Source organism: Ursus americanus, chromosome 16 (assembly GCF_024610735.1).
Source record: "Ursus americanus isolate L20-20 chromosome 16, mUrsAme1.1.p, whole genome shotgun sequence".
Taxonomy (NCBI): domain Eukaryota; kingdom Metazoa; phylum Chordata; class Mammalia; order Carnivora; family Ursidae; genus Ursus; species Ursus americanus.
The window spans coordinates 57,273,094-57,299,151 of NC_142142.1; the positions used below are offsets into that span (position 1 = coordinate 57,273,094).

The 26,058-nt window shown below is 38.1% G+C and overlaps 1 pseudogene; it reads right to left on the bottom strand.

Moving 5' to 3' along the window:
• Window positions 1–20,740: 20,740 nt before the first annotated feature.
• LOC123792458 (ribosomal protein eL22-like 1 pseudogene) lies at window positions 20,741–21,209 on the bottom strand (annotated as a pseudogene).
• Window positions 21,210–26,058: the final 4,849 nt, after the last annotated feature.

Here is a 26,058-nt window from a genome sequence, read left to right on the forward strand (position 1 = left end):
GGGAAGACACTGGAGCCTTTGGAGAGGTTCAGCAGCTAGCTAGTCAGTAGTGCTGCGGCCGCTTGACAGGCCCCTTAAATAACTCAGCCAAAGATCTTTAGTCCCCCAGGTGCATCCACAAGAGCTTAAACCCAAAGCTGGTGTAATTGAGAGCTACTTTATTATTTTAATATTAATTAGATTCTGAAGCTCGAATAGCGTTCTCTCTCTCTCTCTCTCTGTGTTACTCTCTCCTGCACTCTGTCCCTCTCGGGTAAGGCAGTGTTGTAGCTGCGTAGCCAGATGGACGCAGCCTGGATTGACGGGTTCTCTCTGCTTATAAAGAACAGTTTTATGTTCATCTACCCATCTGCTTGGTATCCATGCAACCATGTAAGAGACCAGCTTTTGCATATTTATATTTTTCTTCTTCCTGCCATGCGGAGATGGGGAATTACATGGTCACTTAGAAGTCTGACTGTCCATTTAGAAACATCTCATAATACCCGGTAGAATAAAATTACAGGCGAAGAACGCGTTTTTCTTTTTTTCAGAGATTATGTTTGTGCTGTAGTTAATCATATGGGTACAATTCATACTGACTATGACTCCTCCTTATTGCAGCTTACCTCAGCTTGCAAATCAGTCCTCCCAATAATATGGCTCAGCAAAATCCTAGTTGGTTCACAAATTCACTGTTCATGCCCACCCCTTCATTTGTCTGTTCTTAGTGACCCTGTTGCCTTCGATTTAGTCTTGCATTGATAAGCCATGAAAATAGGAAACATCTGTTCATAGCGAGTACTCTTGGAGTTTTAATAGACAAAGACTACTCTGAAAATTAAGATATAATACACATTGATATAATAGCACAGAGACTGTAAAACATGTTTCTTTTCAGTACCCTATTGTTGACACATTTTACTAAGAATGTCATTTCCACAGCCATCTGAGTTTGGGGACAACATTAAAGAATGTGGGTGTCTCTCCACAAATCTTTGATCTCTTAGCCCCATTGATAGATGTGTAAAATCCTTTTGACCACACAGGCAGCACTGTCAAGGGTGCTCACTGCTAACCTTCACGCATGCCCATCATGGTGCATGTAGCCCTATAGTGAATTATTTACCCTAGATTTACCTGGACCCAAATAAGAGCCATGGGAGGCTGGAGACTAGTGTGATATCCTTCTAGGCAGCAACCTGATCATAGACATCAGATCCTGCCACACTTCTTGCTTTGTATTCTTCCTTTGGCTCCTATTTTCAAGTGGAAGAAATTATTAGCTTCTATAACCTGACACGAGACCTAATTAATTTACAGTTTCAAGAAATATTAGTACTAGAAGAGACATTACCTTATCCTATTACAGTGAAGTTTTTCAAACCACAGGTTGTGGCCCATTCGTGGGTAGTAAAATCAATCTAATGAATCGAGACTGATTAAATATGGTCACCCATTCTCTGATCCTGCTATCAGTAAGTAAAGGGGTCTGTGTCTCCTCCTTTTGAATAAGGGTCATCTTAGTAACTTGTTTAATCAATAGAAGACATCACAAGTATCATTCTGGGACTTCAGAGACTAGGTCATAAATGATCTAGCAGCTTCCACTCAGGGTTCCTGGAATGCACATTCTTAGGACACTCTTTCTGGTAACCCGGATGCCACGCTGTGTGAGAAGACAGCCCACGTGGAGAAGGCAAGTGAAGCTGCTTAGTTGACAACCAGAACTCAGTTTCTAGCTGACAGCTGGTGTCAACCGCCAGCCACAGGAGCGAGTCCCTTTAGATATCCAACACAGCTGAGCCGTCAGAAGTCTGGAGGCCCAGCGTACACCTGACTGCAACTGCATAAAAAATGCAAGGGAGAGACACCCAGGGGAGCCCACTCAGCCCATAGAACCCCTTGAATTAATAATAATAGCATGTTGTTTATAAGCCCAAAGTTTTGGTGTGTTTTGTTATGCGGCAAAAGGTAAACGAGAGCACAGGTCAAGATAGTTTTTTAATGAGACAGAATAAAATAGAATAGAAAATAATGGAAAGATATAAAGGATAAGTGTTGCTTTATAAAATTTTTTTTGATGTATCTGTATGTCAGAGAAAAGAAGAGATATAGATAGAGAGATAGAAATAGAAGGACTGTGTTATGATGTAAAATGTTTTTCTATGTTTTAGGAAACAGGTTTATAGGATATTGCCCATGTGTTAGAATTTACTCATTTAGGGTGCACAATTCAATATCTGGCTGGTATATTTACCAAGCTGTGCAACCATCACCATAATCAATTTTAGAACATTTCCGTGACCTTCAAAACCATCCTTAACCTTAGCAGTGACTTCTCATTCTTGTCCCTGCCCAGTTGCAGGCAACTACTGATCTACTTTCTGTCTCCATAGGTTCACCATACCATTCTGAACATTTCATATAAATGGGAGCATGCAATACAGATCCTCCTTGACCTATGAAGGGGTTATGTCACAATAAGCCCATTGTAAGTTCAAAATGTCGTAAGTCAAAAGTGCATTTAATACACCTAACTTACCAACCATCATAACTTAGCCTAGCTACCTTAAATGTGCTCAGAACACTTACCTTAGCTGACAGTTGGGCAAAATCATTTAACACAAAGCCTGTTTTACAATAAAGTGTTAAATATCTCATGTAGTTTACTGAACAGTACTGACAGCAAGAAAGAGAATGGTCAAATGGGCACAGAATGGTCCTATCAGGGGTGCCTGGGTGGCTCAGTCATTAAGTGTCTGCCTTCGGCTCAGGGCGTGATCCCGGCGTTCTGGGATCGAGCCCCACATCAGGCTCCTCCGCTGGGAGCCTGCTTCTTCCTCTCCCACTCCCCCTGCTTGTGTTCCCTCTCTCACTGGCTGTCTCTCTCTCTGTCAAATAAATAAATAAAATCTTAAAAAAAAAAAAAAAAGAATGGTCCTATCAGTTGTTTGCACTCATGATGGCGTGGCTGACTTGAGGCTGTGGCAAGCAACATGGGAGTGTATTGTACCACATATTGCTAGCCTGCGAAGGAATCAAAATTCAAAGTACAGTTTCTACTGAATGTGCATCACTTCTGTACCATCATAAAATTGAAAAATCGTAAGTCGAACCTTCATATCAGGGACCATCTGTATGTGGTCTTTTGTGACTGGCTTCTTTAAATTAGGATGTGTTTAAGGTTCATTCATGTTATAGTATGTATCAATATTTCATTTCCTTTTACTGCCAAATAATATTCCATTGATGGATAGATATCACATTGATTTATCTATCCAGCTGGTGATGTGACATTTGGGTTGTTTCCACCTTTCAGCTATTATAAAGAATGTTGCTAGGAACGCCCAGGTACAAGTTTTTCTGTGGACATATGTTTTCACTTACCTTGGGCACAGTACCTCTACGTTTAACATTTTGAGAACTGTCAGAGTATTTTCCAAAGAGGCTGTACGATTTTACATTCTCAATACTATATTAGGGTTCCAATTTTGCCCTATTTTTGCCAACATATGTTATTGGCTTGTCTTTTCGGTTATAGGCATTCTAATTCATATGATGCAGTATCTCATTACAGTTTTGATCTGCTTTTCCATAATGGAGAATGGTTTTGAGTATCTTTTCATGTGATTATTGATCATTTCTATTTCCTTTTTAGAAAAATGTGTATTCAGATTCTTCGCACATTCAAAAAATTAGGCTATTTGATTTTCGTTATGTTTGTTTTCTCTTCATTCTGGAAATAAGTACCTTACCAGATAAATGATCTGCAAATATTTTTTCCCCATTCTGTGGGTTATCATTTTACTTTTTTGAAGGGTTTTTTGTTTGGTTTGGTTTTGGTTTTTTGCAGCACAAAAATTTTCATTTTATTTAAAAGTCTAGTAATTTATTTATTTTGTTGCTGTGCTGTTGGTGCTGAATTTAAGAAGGCTTTGCCCAACTCAAGGTAATGACTATTTACTACTATGTTTTATGATTTAAGTTCTTTTGCTTATATCCATGATCAATTTTGAGTTAATTTTAGTGTATGGTGTGAGGAAGGAGACTGACTTTATTTTTTCACATATAGGATACCTTGCTATCTCAACAAGATTTGTTGAACAGACGCTTCTTTCCCCTATTGAATTGTCTTGGCACTTTGTGGAAAATCAATTGATCTGGTCCATTCTACTAGATTAGAAGTCAGAAAAAGTCTTGTATACACTAATGCATTTTTATTTCTTTAATGGGAATCTTATGATTATCTGGTCCATTCCTCAATGAAGCCTTCCTATGTGTTTAGATGTCTTTGCCATGTGCTCCTGTAGCACTATACTCTTACTTTAATGCTATTGAATTGCAATTTTTTGTTTATTGTCTGCTTTCTTAAATAGTTGTAAAGCTCCAAGGGGAGGCATTTTGTCTACTTTGCTTGCCTGGTCCAGTGCTTGACATAGCATGACTGCTCAGTAAATATTTGCAATATTGTTGAATTAAAGGTGAGTGAGACCCAAGAAATATGAAAATGTGAATTGAACTTTTCAGGCTCATATACCAAGTTAGAGTCAGAATCAAAACTATAATCTAGTCAAGAGAGATCTACTCCACTCTATCATGTTATTGGCCCTAATCCTGTGCAATGTAGGCATCAATATACAAGAAGTTTTAGACTAAAGGTCTTGTTGGAATGCCAATTAAAAAAATATGCTGACTTCTTTGGGAATGAGCCACCTCCAGAACAGAAGTTTATAACAATGATATGCCCACAATTTGAAAACCTAGATGAAATGGACAAATTCCTTGAAAGACATTGTCTACAAAAACATACAAGAAGAAATAGACTAATCTGAATAGGCCTATACTATTGACTGAATGTTTGTGCCCTCTCCCCATCCCAAATTTATTCATTGAAATCCTAACCCCCAATGTAATTGTATTAGGAGGTGAACCCTTGGGAGGATTATGTCTTGAGGGAAGAGCCCTCATGAATAGAATTAGTGCTCTTATAAAGAGACCCCAGAGAGCTCCCTTACCCCTTCTGCCTTGTAAAGTTACAGTGAAAAGATGGCTGTCAATGAGCCAGGAAATTGGTCCTTGCCAGATACTGATTCTTCTGGCACCTGGATCTTGGACTTACCAGCCTCCCAAACTGTAATAAATAAATTTCTGTTGTTTATAAGCCACCCAGTTTATCGTATTTTTGTTATAACAGCTGAATTGACTAAGATAGCATATATATATATATATATATATGAAATTAAATCAATAATAACTTTACCAAACAGAAAACACCATACCCAGATGTGTTCACTAATAAATTCTAACAAATGTTTAAGGAAAAAATCATATCAATGCTCTAAAATTTCTTCCAGGAAATAGAAAGAAGAAACCCTTCCTAACTCATTCTGTGAGGCTGTCATTACCTTAATACCCAAACCAGAAAAAAATACTACAAGTAAACTACAGAGCAATATCTCTCATAAACATAGATGTAAAAGTTCTCAATAAAATATAGCAAATCAAATCCTACAGCATATAAAAAGAATTGTACACCACAACCAAGTGGTATTTATTCCAGCTATGCTAGGAATCAAACACATCAAAGAATCAATGAATGTAATTCATAACATCATCAGGCTAAAGAAGAAAAATCACATGATTATATTGATAGATGCAGAAAAACCATTTGACAAAATCTGACATCAGTTCATGATTAAAAACTCTCAGAAAACTTAGAGAGGAAGTTCCTCAACTTGATTAAAAACATCTACAAAAAACCTACAGCTAACAATACTTAATGATGAGAGATTAGAAGCTTTTGTGTTAAGATAAAAAATGAGGCAAGTATGTCCTCTCTCATCTCTCTTGTTCAACACTGTATTGGAAATCCTAGGTAATGCAACAAACAAACAAACAAACAACAAGAATTCTGACTGGGAGGGAAGAAATAAAACTATCTTTTCACAGAGAACATGATTGCCCATGTAGAAAATCTGAAAAACCAACAACACAAAAACTTCCTAGAATTAGTAAATGATTTATAATAAAGTTACAGGATACAAGATTAAAATATCAAAGTTAATCACTGTCTTAAATACCAGCAATCAACAAGTAGAATTTGAAATTTACAAACACATTATTATTTCCATTAGCAGCCAAACAAATGAAACATTTAGTGATAAACCTAACAAAATATCTCAAGATCCATATAAAGAAAACCATGAAACTCTGATAAAAGAACTCAAAGGAGTAAATAACTAGAGAGTTATTTCATGTTCATGGATAGAAAGATTCAATATTGGTAAGATGTCAGATCTCCCAACTTAATCTACAGATTCAATGCATACTTAATCAAACCCCCAGAAAGTTATTTTATAGATATCAACAAACTGATTCTAAAGTTTGTGAGGAGAGGCAAAAGACCCAGAATGGCCAACACAATATTGAAGGGGAAGAACAAAGTTGAAGACCAACACCACTCAACTTCAAGATTTACTCTAAAGCTATGGTAATCAATACAGTGTGGTATTGGTGAAAGAATAGACAAATAGATCAATGATACAGAATGGAGCCCAGAAAGAAATCCACATAAATATCTTTGACAAAGAAGCAAGGGCAATACAATGGGGCAAAGGTAGTCTTTTCAACAAATGGTACTGGAAAAACTGGACATTCACATATAAAAAAAAAATGAATCTACACACAAACTGTACACCTCTCATTAAAAGTAGCTCAAAATGGAACATAGACCTTAATGTAAAATACAAAACTATAAAATTCCTAGAAGATAACACAGTAGAAAATCTAGGTGACTTTAGATATGGTGATAACTTTTTAGATAGAACACTAAAGGCACCATCCATGAAAGAAATAAGCAATAAGCTAAACTAAAACTGTCATAAAGATACTCCCTGGACTTGAGAAAAGAATGAAGGACCTCAGTGAGACCCTCAACAAAGATACAGAAAACATTTAAAAAAAATCAGAGATGAGGAACTTAATCAGTGAACTTAAAAATACACTAAAGGGAATAAATAGTAGACTAAAGGGAGCAGAAAAATAGATCAGTGACCTGGAGGATAGAATAATGGAAAGCAATCAAGCTGAACAGGAGAGAGAAAAAAGAATAATAAAAAATGAAAATAGATTAAGGCAACTCAGGGACACCATTTACATTATAGGGATCCCAGAAAGAAGAGAGAGAAAGCAGGACAGAAAATTTATTTGAAGATTAATAGCTGAAAACTTCCCTAATCTGGGAGAGGTAACAGAATTCAGATCCAGGAGGCACAGAGATCCCCCAACAAAATCAATCCAAGGTGGTCCACACCAAGACACATAGTAATCAAAATGGCAGAAAGTAGTGATAAAGAGAGAATTTTAAAAGCAGAAAGAGAAAAGGAAACAGTTACAAACAAGGGAGACCGCATAAGGCTACCAGCTGATTTTTTCAGCAGAAACTTTGCAGGCCAGTAGGGAGTGGTATGGTTTATTCAAAGGCTGAAACCTGCAACCAAGGGTACTCTATCCAGCAAGGCTATTACTCAGAACAGAAGGAGAGATAAAGAGTTTCCTAGACAAACAAAAGTTAAATTCATCACCACTAAACCAACCTTACAAGAAATGGCAAAGGGGACACTGAGTGGAAAGGAAAGACCATAAACAGGAGCAAGAAAAGTAGGAAGTACAAAAGTAGTAAAATTAAGAAGTCAAGGGATTCACAAAATAAAAGGATGTAAAGGATGACACCATATACCTAAAACAAGGAGAGGAGTAAAGAATGGGTTCAAACGTTAGGCCACAAAACAAATCTCAACAAATTCATAAGACTAAAGTCATACCATGAATCTTCTCCAACCACAACACTATGAAACCAGAAACCAACCACAACAATAAATTTGGAAAAGAACACAAATACATGGAGGTTAAATAACATGCTTCTGAACAATGAATTGGTTAATCAAGAAATCAAAAAGGAAATAAAAAAATACATGGAGACAAATGAAAATAAAAACACTACAGTCCAATCTTGGAGATTTGGCAAAAGCGGTTCTAAGAAGGAAGTTTATAGCAATATCTTACCTCAAGAAGCAAAAACGAACAAACAAACAAAAACAAACCTCAAGTAAACTACTTAACCTTACATCTAAAAGGGCTAGAAAAGGATGAACAAATAAAACCCAAAACTGGAAGAAGAAGAGAAGGAAATAAATATTAGAGTGGAAATAAATGAAATAGAATAAAAAGAAACAATAGAACAGATCAATGAAACCAGGAGCTGTTTCTTTGAAAAGATCAATAATTTGATAACTCTTTAGCCAGACTCATCAAAAAAAAAAAAAAAAAAAAAGAGAGAGAGAGAGAGGACTCAAATAAACAAAATCAGAAATGAAAGAGGAGAAATAAACAATACCACAGAAATACAAACAATTATAAGAGAATATTATGAAAAATTATATGTCAACCATTGGAAAACCTAGAAGAAATGGATAAATTCCTAGGAACATATAACCTTCCAAAACTGAATCAGGAAGAAATAGAAAATTTGAACAGACCAATTACCAGCAATGAAATTGAATCAGTAATCAAAAAACTCCCAAGAAACAATAGTCCAGGACCAGACAGCTTCACAGATGAATGTTACCAAACATTTAAAGAAAAGTTAATACCTATTCTTCTCAAACTATTCCAAAAAATAGAAGAGAATGGAAAGCTTCCAAATTCATTCTATAAGGCCAGCATCTCTGATATCAAAACCAGAGAAAGACACCACAAAAAAAAAAAAGAAAGAAAGAAAGAATAAAGAAAACTATAGGCTAATATCTCAGATAAACATAGATGCAAAAATCCTCAACAAAACATTAACAAACCAAATCCAACAACACACTAAAAAAGTCATTCACCACAGTCAAGTGGGATTTATTCCAGGAATGCAAGGATGGTTCAATATTTACATATCAATCAATGTGATACATCACAACAACAAAAGAAAGGATGAAAACCATACAATCATTTCAGTAGATGCAGAACAAGCATTTGAAAAAGTACAACACCTATTCCTAAAAAAAATCCTCAATAAAGTAGGTTTAGAGGGAACATACCTCAATATAATAAACGCCATATACAAGAAACTCACAGCTAACATACTCAGTGGTGAAAAATTAAGAGCTTTTCTTCTGACATCAGGAACAAGACAAGGATGTCCACTCTCACCACTTTTATTCAACCTAGTACCAGAAGTCCGAGCCACAAAAATCACACAAGAAAAGGAAATAGAAGGCATCCGAATTGGTAAGGAAGAAGTAAAACTTTCACTATTTACAGAAGACATGATGCAAATATAGAAAACCCTAAAAACTCCATCAAAAAACTACTAGAACTGATAAATAAATTCAGTAACAAAATCAATATACAAAAATCCATTGCATTTCTATACACTAAAAATGAATGAACAGAAATAGAAATTAACAAAACTGTCCCATTTACAATTGCATGAAAAATAATAAAATACCAATGTGTAAATTTAACTAAGAAGGTAAAAGATCTGTATTCTGAAAACTGTAGAACACTGATGAAAGAAATTAAACATGATGCAAAGAAATGGAAAGATATTCTATGCTCGTGGATTCAGAGCACAAATATTGTTAAAATGGCCATACTACACAAAGCAATCTACAGATTCAACACAATCCCTATCAAAATACCAACAGCATTTTTCATAGAACTAGAACAAATAATCCTAAAATTTGTATGGAACCACAAAAGACCCTGAATAGCCAAAGAAATCTTGAAAAAGCATAACAAAACTGTAGGTATCATAATCCCAGAATTCAAGATATACTACAAAGCTCTATCAATCAAAACAGTATAGTATTGGCACAAAAATAAAAACTTAGGTCAAAAGAACAGAATAGAGAGCCCAAAAAATAAACACATGATTATTTGGTCAACTAATATATGACAAAGGAGGCAAGAATATGCAACGCGAAAAAGATAGTCTTTTCAACAAATGGTTTTAGGAAAACTGGTTGGCTACATGCAGAAGATTGATACTGGACCACTTTCTTACACTATACACAAAAAGACAATCTCAAAATGGATTAAGGACCTAAATATGAGAGCTGAAACCATGAAAATCCTAGGAGAACAGGCAGTACTGTCTCTGACACTGACCATAGCAGCATTTTTCTAGATATGTCTCTTGAGGCAAGGGAAACAAAGGCAAAAATAAACTATTGGGACTACATCAAAATAAAAAGCTGATGCACAGCAAAGGAAGCAATCAAAGAAACTAAAGACAACCTACTGAATGGGAGAAGATACTTGCAAATGACATATTTGATGAAGGATTAGTATCCAAATTACATAAAGAACTTACACAACACCAAAAGAAAACCCCACAAATAATTCAATTAAAAAATGGGCAGAAGATATGAACAGACATTTCTTCAAAGAAGACATACAGATGGCCAACAGATATATGACGAGGTGCTCAACATCACAATCATCAGGGAAACGCAAATGAAAACCACAATGAGATATCACCTCACATCTGTCAGAATGGCTAAAATCAACAACATAAGAAACAACAAGTGTTGCTGAGGATGTGGAGAAAAAGGAACACTTGTGCACTGTTGGTGAGAATTCAGATTGGTGTAGGGAAGACAGTATGGAGGTTCCTCAACAAATAAAAAAAAAAAATGATATGATCCAGCAATTCCACTACAGGGTATTTACCCAAAGAATGTGAAAATACTAATTCAAAAAGAAACATACATCCCTGTGTTTATTGGAGCATTATTTACAATAGTCAAATTATGGAAACAACCCAAGTGTCCACTGATAGATGAATGGATAAAGAAGATGTGGTGTACACACACACACACACACACACACACACACACGAATATTACTCAGCCATAAAAAGAATGAAATCTTCTCATTTGCAGCAACATGGATAGATCTAGAAGGTGTAATGCTAAGTGAAATAAGTCAGAGAAAGAAAAATACCATATGACTTCACTCATATGTGGAATTTAAGAAACAAAACAAACAAAGAAAAAAGAGATGAAAAACAGACTCTTAACTTCCAGAGAACAAACTGATGGCTACCGGAGGGAGGTAGGTGGGGGGATGGATAAAATAGGTGATAGGGATTAAAGAGCACACTTACCATGATGAGCACTGAGTGATGTATGGAAGTGTTGAATCACGATATTGTACACTGTAAACTAATACAGCACTATATGCAAATTATATTGCAGTTGAAATAAAAAACAGAAAAACGAGATGTCACTACATCTCTAGTAGAATGGTCAAATTCAAAACACTAACAACACAAAATGGCAGTGAGGATGTGGAGCAATAAGACTTCTCATTCATTGTTAGTGAACCTCTCATTCGTTGTTAGTGGGGATGCAAAATGATAGAGGCAATTTGGAAGACAGTTTTTCAGTTTCTTACAAAACTTAACATACTCTTGCCAAATGGTCCAGCAACTACATTCTTTGATATTTATCCAAAGGGTTTGAAAACTTATGTCCACACAAAAACCTACATACAGATGTTTGTAGCAGCTTTATTTGTAATTGCCAAAACTTGAAAGCAACCAAGATGTCCTTCAATAGGTGAATGGGTTAATGAACTGTGGTCCAACCAGACAATGGAATATTATTCAGAGCTAAAAGGAAATGAGCTATCAATTCATGAAAAGATATGGAGGAACCATAAATGCATATTACTACATGAAAGAAGCCAGTCTGAAAAGGTTATGTACGATGTAATTTCAACTATAGGGCATTCTGGAAAAGACAAAACTATAGAGACAGTGAAAGTATCAGTAGTTGTCAGAGGTTAGGGAGAGGCAGGGATGAACAGGCAAAGCACAGGGGATGGTTTTGGCAGTGAAACTATCCTGTATATTACAATGGTGGATAAACGTCTTTACACATCTGTGAAAACCATAGAATGTATAACACGGAGAGTGAACCCTAGTATAACTATAGACTTTGGGTGATAATGATGTGTCGGTGTAGGTTTATTGATTGTAACAAACATGCCGCCCTGACACAGGATGTTGATGTGAAGGAGGCTGTGTGTATGTGGGACTAGCTGCCATAGAGGACATTTCTGCCGCCTCCACTGGGTTTTGCTCTGAACCTAAAACTGCTCTAAAAATAAATTATATTTTAGGGGTGCCTGGGTGGCACAGAGGTTAAGCGTCTGCCTCTGGCTCAGGGCGTGATCCTGGCGTTATGGGATTGAGCCCCACATCAGGCTCTTCTGCTATGAGCCTGCTTCTTCCTCTCCCACTCCCCCTGCTTGTGTTCCCTCTCTGGCTGGCTGTCTCTGTCTCTGTCTAATAAATAAATAAAATAAAATCTTAAAAAAAAATTATATTTTAAAACAACAACAGTCCAACACCCAATTAAAAAAAGAAATGAAGGTGCTCTTTTGCTTAGACTTTAGCGGGAAAGATGAGGTAAGGTTGTCAGTCAGTACACATAAACTGTAAACACACTGAGAATTCTTGCTGCTTAAACCCACTCATCACTGACTTTATCTGTTCATACGAGACTACTGACAAAATGTTAAGGGTTATCTGCATGATTAGTTTATATTTTCCTTGTTCAGCAAAAGGCAAGAGAAAAAATAACTCTGACTGAGTTGCAACATGAAAGCAATTTACCACCTCATCACCCTTAAACAAAAGGTTCAAATCAAAATGTGTTCAATCTTGACATATACCATATGCCTGAAAATGCTCACTGAATAGAAACCTAGATGTGAGAATAATTATGCATATGAATGGCAACCAATAAATATTTCAGTGAAATTTTTTATTCTGCACAGTTGGGTGTTGGATAATTCAGGTGCTTGGGAGGGAGGGCTCAACTCCGTTTGAGATGAGTACATCAGGGTCAAAAACAATGAAATGATTTAGCCAGAAACACAACAATGACTAAAACTCAAGCTATTTTGATTTCCAGTCTCAGTTACATTTTTTAAAGCCCTCATTCCAGGCACATTATTGGTCTAGTGCCTAACTAGCGGTAGGCATGCAATAAACACTTCCTGGAGAAATGCTGGTTGCATTGGAAGAGTGTGAATTCATCAATGTATCTCTAGAACTGTCCAGGCGACAGATGCATAGATCAGGTGATAAATCAGAACATACTGGAGTCTGCTCACCATCATTTGGTGAAAATAGATTTTTTAAGGTTGTTTATCTCCTTTCCTAAGTCTATAGTAACCTCACTTTTAGGCCAGCAGACACTGAGGTCAGCCTGCCACCCAGCCCCTGTTCTGTCTCTCATTATGTCTCACCTGAATTACTTCAATATCATTCTAAATTAGCACTCATCTTTTAGTCTTATCCCATTTTATTCCATCCTGCATGTGCCTCTGAAGCTATTTTTAGAAAACACAAAGCTTGTCCTATCACTTCCTATGCCTAGAGTCTACTGCCCACAGGCTGAAGTCCAAGATCCTTAGCATGGGGTACAGGGAACCTTACAATTTAACCATGGCTTACTTTTTCAACCTCTCCTTCCTCTCCTCTCCATGTTTCCAAATGCTCTATAATTTCCAGTTGATCTATTGCTCAGGCCCCAAACCCAAGAGCATCACAACTCCTTGGTTTCTGTTATATTTCATGTATAACACAGCAGCAAATCCTGATGACTCTACCTTGACAATACATAGAAATCACCAGAGACTTTCTCACTGTTAAGCTAATAACACCTTGTGAATGTATACTCCACTGAGAAACCCCTCCAGTTCTACCTGTTCATGCTGTCTGCTGGAGAAGAAAGTTTGGATGTTTTTCCCCCCAGAACAAGATAAAACAAAACACAAAAACAAAATATAAGCAAAGTTACACCATGTCTAGCCACATACATGGATACCACCCTGGTCCAATTCACCATAATTATCTCTTGTATAATTTACTGGAAAATTTGTAACTGTTTTCCCAGTTATCTATGCATCATGGAGTGGGATGGTGGTTCTCTTACAACCTATCCCCCACTCTAGTCCTCCAATGACTTCCAATTCACTTAGAACAAAATCCAGAGTCCTTACAATGGCCCTAGAGCTCCTACTACTCTCTCTCTAGTTCACTCTACTTCAGGCACATGCTGTACGTTTCCTCTTGCATCAGGACCTTTGCACATGCCATCTCCTCTTCCTGAGCATGCTTCCCCAGATAGTCACATGACTAACTCCTTTATTTCCTTCTTGTTTCACCTTGAATGTTGCCTTGTGAATCAGGCCTTACCTATACAGCTTAAACAAAATAATATCTCCTTACCCATGAACAGTCTTACCCTGCTTCACTTTTTTCCCTCCTGTATTCATTAATATCAGATGTGCTGATTTATATATTGCCGGGTTTCACATCAAGATATACACTTTCTGAGAGAGGGCAGTGCCTTTGTCTGCTCTGTGCATTTCTCTGTTTTTAATTCTAGAATAGTGCCTGGCACAGAGTAGGGGCTCAGCAAAATATCTCTTATATGAACTGAAGTGACTGAGAGTATGGGACAGTTTGGCTTCTTTCCCAATGTTAAAGAGTGGGTTAAGTTCAAGTTCTTGTGGGTCACTATCTGGTCAGTCCTTTGCTCTAAGTCATAGGATGTCTACACTGGGATCCCAGGTGTTTGTATTTCTAATACCAATACTCTCTGTATGACATTTGTAGAAGGCTGTATTTTCTTTACAGTGATTTCATTTTTATGATTTTACTCGGCCTTCATAGCACAATATGGAAGGTATCATCGTTGTTATCTGCATTTCTTATTAAATTAGGAAACCTGATACTTTACCAAGAAGTGAAGTCCCAACATTTTAAAGATAATAATAATCCTACAAAGCTTATGGATTTGACCAAGACCTTAATTTAGTCTGGAAGAAAGGGAAGACTTAGGAAGATAATATGAAGACTTTGATACTTTAAGGACAGTCGATGGAAGGACAAACTTAACTGCAACAAATAGAGTGGAATATGTTTGTAACAACTCAATCCGTCCAAACCTGCAGCAGGCCACCTAAGGAGTGACATCACTAGCAATGGTTCAGCAGAGACTGGACCATTGGCCTCCAGGCAAACTTGTCACAGAGGAGGTGCCAGAGAGGAAACTCCAGGTATTCTTTCAACCCACTCATCTATGAATCTAAAATATACATCCCATTTCTTGCTCCAAAGAACATTTTAAATCCTTCAGTGATAACAAAACAAAACAAACAAAAAAAACCAAGAGCTATCCTAAATAAGGGTGAAATGAGTCATGGTCTTGTATGCAAGACCTCCCTTCCATGGCTCAGGCAGATTGTGAGAAGAAATTCTGGTATAAGCTACAAGAAAAGAGCTTTAGGGCTTAACAATGAGACCAAAGAAAGAACATCAGTTTGGGCAATACCAAGCCACAGCAGCAGAACAAATACCACAGATTTCCTTTCACACTTCATGCAAAATCCCAGGTCTGTGCTTAACCTCTCACCAGCTGGCCAGGGTGAGGGGGCAGCATCCGAGCCAGGAGAATCTGTTGTTGACAACGTAGGAAACGGAGGCAGGAGGTCAGATGCTATTAGGAGATGGTGTTTCACATCCTGGGGATGGAGCTGTTGTTGGCAAGCGGTTTTGACAGAAATAGTTATTTATTTCCTGGCTGACCTGCAGCCAAGTGTGTGGGCCAGAAATTCTCAACAGATGAACAAGGGTCCCACCCTAAGGCGCTCTCCCACAGGCTTGCTCACTCAAACACTGTCTCTCACCTGCAAGGTTTAAGATAAATAAAATACCAGAGTGTTGCTGACATCCAAGTCATTTGATTTAAGTGATACTTGAAACCAACATCTGGGGTAAGGGAGAGGGGTTGAAACAGGACACTTTAACAAAAGGGCACAGGAAGAGATAAGCTTTTCATTCTGTTGAATTTCCATGGCAGGTTTAAATAAAAAACAACCCCATATGCAGTATTATGTTAATTATATAAAAGAAGACCACAAAAGCCATTGCCATGAATATACGCAGGGAAAATTGACCTTCTTCCAGGGTCTTCTATGAAGGAACTTTGGAGTCACTAAATTCCTATGGGTATTAGCTAAGGAACAATCCTGAACAAGAAACCTGAGAAACTTAAGTGTTGGTTTGAAGAACACCCTGTTGTCTCTTTATTGTTACATAACTCGAATTTTTCTTTTCTTCTCTTTTCCAAAGCTCTCTCGGCCTCCTGTCCGATTACGCTGCATTCTTGTTTAGGGGCTTCTGTGGGGTCCTACTTGCCTCTTGGACCAATCTCCGAGTCCTGTGTGGCATGGAAAGCCCGTCACAGCCCAGACTGAGTCTGCGCCCAGCGTCTGCTCCACAGCAAAGCCCACTGGCTCCTGAGCCTGCCAGCAGCTCTGCCTTGGCCCATTTTCGCTGCGCCTGGAATGCTCTCCTTCACCTCCAGCCAGCGAGCTCCTTCTCATTTTCAGCCCTGGGGGTGTTGGTGGTGGTGGGGCTGTGACTTTCTAAGGTCTTGCCCAAATCCCTGGATGGAATTACTTTTCTCTGTGCACCAAGGGATTTTTCATACTCACCATGTTAGGCTTTTATGGCCTTGATGCACATATTTATGGCTCACGTTGAATTATTAATTAAAACGAATACCATCTTGTTCCTCCTGACAGTCTCCTGATGATGATGCAGGTCAGGGCACTGGTTCTGGGTGGAGCCAGGCTACCTGTCCCTTTCTACAAGCCAAGCCACCTCCTAGTGTGTAAACCAGGCCTGTTACCTCGACTTCACAGAAACCATCTGGCATAAGGTCGGGCCCTGTGTACTCAGCATATTTTAGCTATTATGGTTATCTTTATATGCCCAGAGCCTGGCAAGTTCCTGGTACTTAATAATCATAACAGTGAAGAAAAGCAGAATATGGCACCCCAAAATATGCCTCTTTGGCATTAGGATTGTTTTGAGAAACAGCAGACATGGGAAAACGCCTGAAAACAGAAAAGTTCCCTTTTGTAAGGGAAATCTACATTCATAAATCAAGTCTCCATTTGTAAGCGGGTCTCCCTCTCTGCACCAGGAAGAAACGGTGACTCTAAATCACAACAGAATCTTATCAGTGGAAAAGGCACCAACTTGACTCCAGATACCAAACCTCAGCCTTGGTTCCTGTGCTTTGGCTTGTAACTTCCCCATAACTGGCCTCGCCACACCCTTCTTTCTCCTGTGTTCGGCTGCAGACGGTAGTTAAGCTAGTGGTTTAGAGCATACAAACCGCACACACGTTAACAAACTGCATGTTTTTCTGTTGTTAATCTGGCTTTCATTACAGGGGTCTCAGCCAAGGACTCAGAAGGCTAGAGGTAAAATGATTTTTCTTCCTCTATGACAGCAAACCCTAAACATGTGTTATGTATTAGCCTTAAGTACCTTTCATGCAACGTCTCATTAGTTCACACATTCAAGGCCAAGACTTGGGTGAGTCTAGCAGGCACGTGGGGTACAAAATTTAAGAAAGTGCTCACTTGCAGGGTTGGCAAGTGCCCTCTGTTGACCTTGAATTTGTGCAGCCCTGAGAATGAGTGCCTCCTTCCACTATTGAACAGCTTTCTTGAGACAAAGTTCGCACACTATACAATTCACCCATTTCAAGTGCACAGTTCAGGGGCTCTTATTATATTCACATGGTTGTGAAACCATCAGCCAACTTTAGAACATTCTCATCAACCCCCCGCAAAAACCCATGCCCATTATCAGTCACTCCTCATGGCCCCCCCAGACTCCCAAGGTCTGGGCCACCATTACTCTACCTTCCGTCTCTGTAGATTTGCCTATTCCAAACATTTTATATAAACAGAATCACACAATATGTGGTCTTCTGTGACTGGCGTCTTTCACTCACCATCGTGTTTTCCAGGTTCATCTATGTAACATCTATTGCTACTTTATTCTTTTTATTACTGCGTGACATTCCACTGCATGGAAGACCACATTTTATTTAACTATTCATCAGTCAATGTACATTGGGATTGTTTCCATTTCTTTTGACTATTATGAATCATTCTGTTATGAACACCTATGTAGACATATGTTTTCATTTCTCTTGGGTATATACCTGGGGCTGGAATTGCTGGGTGAAATGGTAACTCTGTGTTTAACATTTTGAGAAACCGCTAGACTATTTTCCAAAGGGGCTGCACCATTTTACCTTCCCACCAGCAATTTTCCAAATTCTTTGTATCCTCACCGCACTTGTTAGTCTCCATCTGTTTTTATTATAGTCACCCGGGTAGGTATGAAGTGGTATCTCCTTGTGGTTTTGACTTGCATTTCCCTAATGCAAATGATGTTGAGCATCTCTTCATGTGATTATTGGCCATTCGTCTATCTTCTTTGAAGAAATGTCTACTTAGATCTTTTGCCCATTTTTTAAAGTATTTGGCTTTCTTGAGGTATAAATGACAAAGTTGTAAGATTTAAACTGTAAATCATGGTTGTACATATGCACACAATGTACATATTTGTGTAGACATATTGTGCAAGGATTCACCTCATCTAGTTAATGAACACATCCATCACCTCACGTATTTATCTTTTTCCCTCCCGTTTCTTTTAATTGGGTTATTTGTCTTATTATTGAGTTGTGAGAGATACTTATATAGTCTGGATACAAGTCCTATCAGACATGATTTGCAAATATTTTCTCCTGTTCTGTAGGTATCTTTTTCTTTTTTTTATAGTGCCCTTTGAGCACAAAGTTTTTAAATTCTAATTGAGTCCAGTTAATTTTTTCTTGTGTTACTTGTGCTTTTGGTCTTCTATTGAAGAAGGCCTTGCCTCACCCACGGTCATGAAGATGCACTCTTATTTTCTTCTAAGAATTTTATAGCTTTAGCTCTTGCATTTAGGTGTGTGACCCACTGGAGTTAATTCCTATGTGACCTCCTAAAATTTTGCATTCCAGATGACTCACTCATTTTACCCCAGGACTGCCCTGCTTTCAACAATTCCCTGAAGTCAATAATAATATTATCTCCATTTATAGATACTTAAATTAAGACTTGGGTAGTGAAATAGCTTGTCCCATGTCACACAGTGAGTGACAGAGATACAATTTGTACCCAGCTCAGCGTTGGAACTCCTACTCACATCGCTGTACTGAGTTTTTTGGTTTATACTGATGGGCTCTTGAGTGAATATATAACTGACAAAAAGCTTAATTCCAATTTATGATATATTATCCATTCGCCTATTAAACAACAAAAATTCAATTGAGTGCCTTTGAGGATCTAATTGGCTTTGTTAAACAATTCATGAATTGGGCGGAATCCCATCTAGCAAATAGAAAGGAGCTCCACTGAGCTGCAGAAAAGTAATAGTTATTAAAGGTAGAGAGGAAATAGGAAAAAAGGAAATTATTAGAGAGGGATGCAGTGTTCTAGGCAAGGTCACCCTTCTAATGGGAATGGAAGGAGTCTGTCAAAAAATTTCCTAGTGCTGATCAGGAAATTCTAGGATGGCTGGCTAATGGTTACATTCCTGGCATGGGGGAGGCAGGGTAAAACTGCATGTAGGTTGGGTGTTAAGTCTTGTTTTGCTCATGTGGGGCTCTTAACATAAGTGACTCCATTGGAGGCCTATGGCTTTCATTTTTAACACACCTATGGAACTGTGGAAAAACATCGTTAGCTGCTTTTTCCTCAGCAATAAAAACAGCTTGAATTACAGGGGCACCTGGGTGGCTCAGTTGTTAAGTGTCTGCCTTCTGCTCAGGTCATGATCCCAGCATTCTGGGATCGAGCCCCGCACTGAGCTCCCTGCTCAGCGGGAAGCCTGCTTCTCCCTCTCCCAGTCCCCCTGCTTGTGTTCCCTTTCTGACTGCCTCTCTCTCTGTCAAATAAATAAATAAAATCTTTAAAAAAAATACCTTGAATTACAGACATAGAGTAGATGAGACCTCCATGTTGCCCAGCCTTTATTTGGGGTAGAGGATTTGCCCTGTCAGTGCTACAGGAGAGGGGAGAGAGGGCAGTTGAAGATCATGAGAGTTACAGTTTAACAAATCCCACGGAGGGCATCTATTGTGTGGATTCAGTAATGTTTGATTATATCTTTATCTTGTCAAGATACTGGGGTATCATGTTTCAAGAAAAATGTATGAAAATAAATCCATACTTAGACATAGCCTAGTGAAGTGTTATAAACATCCCTATATAGAGACACCAAACTCTTAACAATAAAACAAAAACAGATTCTCCACAAAGAACAACAAAATCACGTTTACTAGAGGAGAAAAAAAAGGACTTCCAGGTGTGAAGGAAACAGAAAAACCTAGCACACCACAGATACTTAGTAAATATTTGTGGAGTTTTTTTTTGGGGGGGGGTAGTTTTTATTTTTATTTATCTCATTTTTTGTTAAATAAATGTATGTTCTCTTGTATGCAAGTTCTCAGAAAGTATGCAACTCAAGTTACCTTTCCTAAAGAACTTGCTTTACCTAGAACAGCGAAAAATTGTTGAATGGATGTCCTGCTGAGAACTCTGTTCGTCTTTTTCTGTTGTTTGTCTGTTCCTAGATCTCAGGACTTCTTCCCTTCTTTGGGGGAGTGCATCCTCTAGAGCAGTAGTTCTCAACCTTTAGGTTTCAAGACTCTTACACTCCTGAAAATTACTAAGGACCCTCCCAAAGAGCTTTTGTTTAAGTGAGTGACATCTATTTTTTTTTACACAGTACAAGGCTTGGCTTTTTATTCACCAATAAACTGAAAGTCCATTTCTAGATGTTTCTTTCTTTTGCATGCTTCATTTGTTTTATTAGCAAGCAAAACCCTGTAAGGGGCAGCTTCACATAGTCTTCAGACTCAGATCCATCGTCATCTTGACTAATCTGGAAGTAACGAAGTTTATAAGTCTCCTTGTCAGATGCAGCCACACAAAGCCAATCACGAAGATTATCCTTCTTAAGGTATTTCTTGGTAGGATATTTCAAATATGTTTTAGAGAACTGTTTCTCAGAAACAACTGTGATTTTATTCTTGAAGCGTTCAATATGAACAACATTCCCCAGATTTCCAGCTTTTCCATTGACTTTAACCTTCTTTAGAAACTGTTCAAAATTTCCAGAATCAAAAATGCCATCTTCTAATGGATGGGTAAGGTCCAAATTATACTTCCAAATTGACTTCTTAGGCTTCTTGTCTTTTGGCGCCATCTTGAAAGACAGCTTGGTGATCAGAGAAAGCTACAGTCACATATGGACATTATTAATTTTTATGTGTTAGAAGTTAAAACTGAGAAACTTAAAAATATTCATTCATGCATGCATGCATGCATTCAAAATAAGGATAATGAACATATTACATGTTCAAATATCCAAAAATTAGTGAGACAAGTGTCATTGTTTTACATTTTGGCAAATCTCTTTAATGTCTGGTTGAATAAAAGACAGTTGGATTCTCATATCCGCTTCTGTGTTCAGTCTGCTGTAACATCGAATGCCATGTAGCTTCAGGAAACCCTGCTCTTCACTTGTGAGAGAATAAGAGCAAAACACAGGTGACATCTCAGTAAGGTCATGAAAATAGTCTGCCCTAGTGGACCCCCTGATAAGTTCTTTGAAATCCCCAGGTGTCTCTGAATCACACCTTGAGAACCACTGCTCTGGTAACTTCCTGAAAAAAGGCAAAAGTAAAATTTTGAAGACTTGCAAATCTACCAAGTTGTTTTCCTACTTGCACTTAAATGTAAACTTCTAGGTTGTTGCTTTTTGCCTCAAGAGTCATTGGCATGCTGTTTAGTGATATTTGATTCCAATTCTTTCTACATGGCCCATTTTTTGTCACTTGAAGCTTTTAGGATTCTCTCCTTGTTTCTAGTTTTCATTGCACTTGTTCTTTCACTCTTCAAAGTTATATCTTTTCTTTCTGTGAAATTTTCTTGCATTAATAATTCCGTCATTTCTTCTCTTCCATTTCCTCGGTTTTCCTTCCGGAACTTTCGTTATTCAATATGTGATCTCTTGGTCAGATCCTTACATTTTCTCTATTTTCCATCTCTTGTTGTTTTACTCTCTGTGAGATTTCCTCAAGATTATATTCTAATTCTTCTGTTTTCATTTTAGTTATTGTGTTCTTTTAATTTCCAGGAGTAATATTACTCTCAATTAAATTTTTTCTTCCTGTTGTCTACCTTATACCCTTCTCTAAGTTCCTTTGTTAAAAATACTATTTTTAGAGCCTTTCCTCAAATGGCCAGTAATCCTTGACTGTCTGCTTTCAGAGTGGGACATTAAATAACTGGACAGCAGGGCGTGTTGAGTGGTGGGTCTCCCTGAGGCTGATGAGCAGGGACTGAGCTGCTTCACTGGGAGGTCTGTATCTGTCGGCATCTGCAGACCTTTTCTTCTGGCTGGTTGGGAGGAATCCTCCTATTTCCCCCTTGGAGGGTACAAACTTGTGCTCCAGCGTCTTGAGAGAGGAGCAGAGAATGAAACACCCCCCTCAATCTTGGTTTTCACCTCCACCTTCAACCACGTCTGCCTTTGTGGACCAGATCCTCCCTCTTTCAAGTTCTCCCCAGAGTCAATAACCTGCCTTCTGCTGGAGTTGGGGAGGGGAATTCATGTGCCTACATGAACTGGGGGCCAGTGATCTGGGGGACCTAGCGTTGTCTGCTCCAGACTTGTCATCATTCTTCCTGTTTCCAATCCCATTTCTCCTCTCCCAGGGTCCTTCAGCTTTTTGGATTACTCTCTTCAAGCCCTTGGGTTTCAGCTTTCTGTTTTGTAGTCAGCTACCATCCATTCTATGACTACAGTCTTCCAAAATGTGGTTCACATGCCTGAGATCTCATCTCTCTTTGTGTATTTGAGGGTGTAAACTTTAAAAGAACTCCTTTTTCAGAAAGGAACAGATAAATGTGTGATCCATCTACTCTATTTACCTGGCAGTCAGCTGCAAGTCTATTCATGCTTCAAAAACAATATAAAGGGGCGCCTGGGTGGCACGGCGGTTAGGCGTCTGCCTTCGGCTCAGGGCGTGATCCCGGCGTTGTGGGATCGAGCCCCACATCAGGCTCCTCCGCTGTGAGCCTGCTTCTTCCTCTCCCACTCCCCCTGCTTGTGTTCCCTCTCTCACTGGCTCTCTCTATCTCTGTCGAATAAATAAATAAAATCTTAAAAATATATATATAAAAAAATCTGTTCATGAATTGTATAGGTTTTCCCACGGACCTTTGTCCTTATAGTTGAAGTCAGAATCCTTATTTTGTGTGTCTTAGATCTCCAGCACTGATACTGGCCATAATCTATTTGCAAAATTTTGAATTACTACATAACAAATATCGAAGTCATTAGTTATGTCTTTCAAAGAGTATAAAAGTGTTAATAATTTTGTCTCTTATTTTATGGAATTTATATTTCCAACAGTAAGATATAAGATGGATTTTCTGGAAAGTTTAATAATCTCTGAGGACACAGAAGAAGAGATTCAAGGTATAAGTCATATGCTGGGAGTCACATGGATGGTTAAGACATTAAATATTGCCTTAGAATGTTTGTGGAAAAGCAGAGAGGCATGTTGCTTCATAGAAAACAAACAAACAAACAAACAAAAAACAGAAGAAAGGAAAGGTTAAATGACTTAGCAAAAAATCATACTTTTGTGTTTATGGAGCTTGGATTTAAAACCTTTGTTTTCAAATATCTAGATTAGTGCCTTTTCTTCTTGACCCAGATAAACATTCTGCTTACACACCTATTTAAGGAGCCCCAGTGGGCAGGTTCTAGCAGGTTTTGACAGAATTTATCTCATATACCTGGCTAAAATACAAAAATTCCATGCTTTTAACCGAGAATTGCTTACTTTTCTTAAATGGCTACTGTAAGTCATCCCTAGAGAAGTCATTTTTCATCATAGGCACACAGTTCTAGTGTAAAAGAGGTTACCATTTTCATGAATATTTTTTTTCCTGAACGGACCAATTAGTACATAAATGCATATAGCTATTAAATCTATCTTTATAGGAATGAATAGAACACTCTATATCTCAGAAGGTCAGAGTGGAATATAACTTGAGCAAATCCTCTTGAGACCAGGTCTGTGCAGAATATATTATTTATGGTTTTCCCCCCTTTGCTAATACGCTGCCTTTTAAGGAGCTCAGAATTTGAGGATGATAGGTACTATAAAAATGCAGGGTTGCTATCAGTCCTAGAAAAAAATAAATATGAATCCTTTTCTGATTGCCCTACCATGGATTTATCCGATGTTGTGCCTTTTGGTGTCTGGATTACCTTGATTCTGAGAACATTTCCTACTGATTTCATATCTTTTATCTGTCTTATAAAAATTAGTTAAAATTTATTTTACTTAATTTTCTTCCTACAATTTCTTGTGTTTTCTCTCAACCTACATTTCATATTTAGAAAATAACACTCATTTCATACGCTTTCCTCCTGCTTTCCAAGTTGCTCCAAAATCCCCCTTCCGCCAAGAATCCTTCTTTATCTACCATCTCACTGTGGAACTTATCCTCTCCCTGCATGGAAAGTTAAGTTTTTCTTTAGTTATTTATTTTTTTAGCGTATGACTAATAAATCTTCCCTAGAGCAGTACTGTCCTCATTGTTTTTGTCATTTTTCATAATAAAATCTTAGAAGGCATCACATACAGCCATTTAAATCTGTTTTTAAGGCTTCTATTGGATCTGAACAAATGGTTTTCAGGTTTAGCCTATATTCTAGTTCTGCTCCAGAGCTAGGGTCATTGAGTTTCCACCTGCATGCTCAGTTTTCCTTGTCTTGTGGACTCAACACTAAGTCACCAGGCACCAGTTGGACTTTGCTCTTTTGGTACTCATGGTGGTGTTCCTCCGTCATTCCCAAGTCCCAATTCCTCTTCCATGTGTCTGAATCCTGGTAACTGGGTTTCTCTTTGTCCTTAAAATCCACTCTGTCTCAAGTGCTCTAAGACATATTACTGACATTCTCCCCTGATCCTTATCTATCTAGTATCCCAGTGTCCTCCCAGACTGAGACCCTGCCATTTTTTTTTTTTTTTTTTTTTGCCAGGTCACCTCCTAGGAACCGAGCTTGTTCTTAAACATCAGCTGGGTGGCTGGGCCCACCCTGGCTCTCCATCTGGATGAATGCTGCATCACTCATTCCAGGCTTTGATTCCTACGTTACAGCTACATCTCAGAACACTCTATATCTCAGAAGGTTAGAGTGGAATATAACTTGAGCAAATCCTCTTGAGACCAGGTCTGTGCTCCATTATTCTATAGAGAATATTTCTTTCTCTAGATTAAGTTCTTTGTAATTGCTCTATCTCTAGAATCCTGCATATGGCTCACAAAAGGAAAGCGAGGGAGAAAGGAAGGTAGAAAGGAAGGAAATGAACGTTTATTGCACACCTTTTTTTGACGCAAAAGGTGCTAGACACTGTCACATACCATTAATGAACTCTTTTGTTCCCACAAGAATTTTGTGAAATAGCTATTGCTTCCATCTCACAGTTTAAAAAAAAAAAAAGGATAAAAGGGGGGGGGAGACCAAAATGAGCAACTTGACTCAGCAGGAACAGGTTGACCCAGGAATCAAATCCAGGTCTTGTGCTTCTGAATCTCTGTGAGGTTCTCAGCAGACCAGGCTGTGACCTGCCAGCCTGGCCAATTTAGGTTTTATATGCTGCACATCCCTGCTTCTCTGTTCTACATTATTTGATGTTTTCTATGAAGGAAAATGAAGACAATGTAGAAAATATGATTATAGGTGATGAAATGGAAAGTCAGTCTCATTATTTTATGGCCATAACTCACGTTGAAAGTTTTGGTGATGATGACAGGGAACACATTCATTCAATAGGGAGGACAAGACATCGCTTAACTGCTAATGATTAGAAAGTAGGAAGACATCTTTTAGAGTTGCTCAGCACAAATATGCAAGAGAGTGTTTTAATTGTGGTGTGGGTTTCTAAATTATTTCCCTTGGACCATTAAGAAAGATATAAATCATTAAACATGATTAATGGAATCCACACAATTCGCAAAGAAGAGCAACAATTCTGTTGACTGACATTTATTTTAAATAAAAGG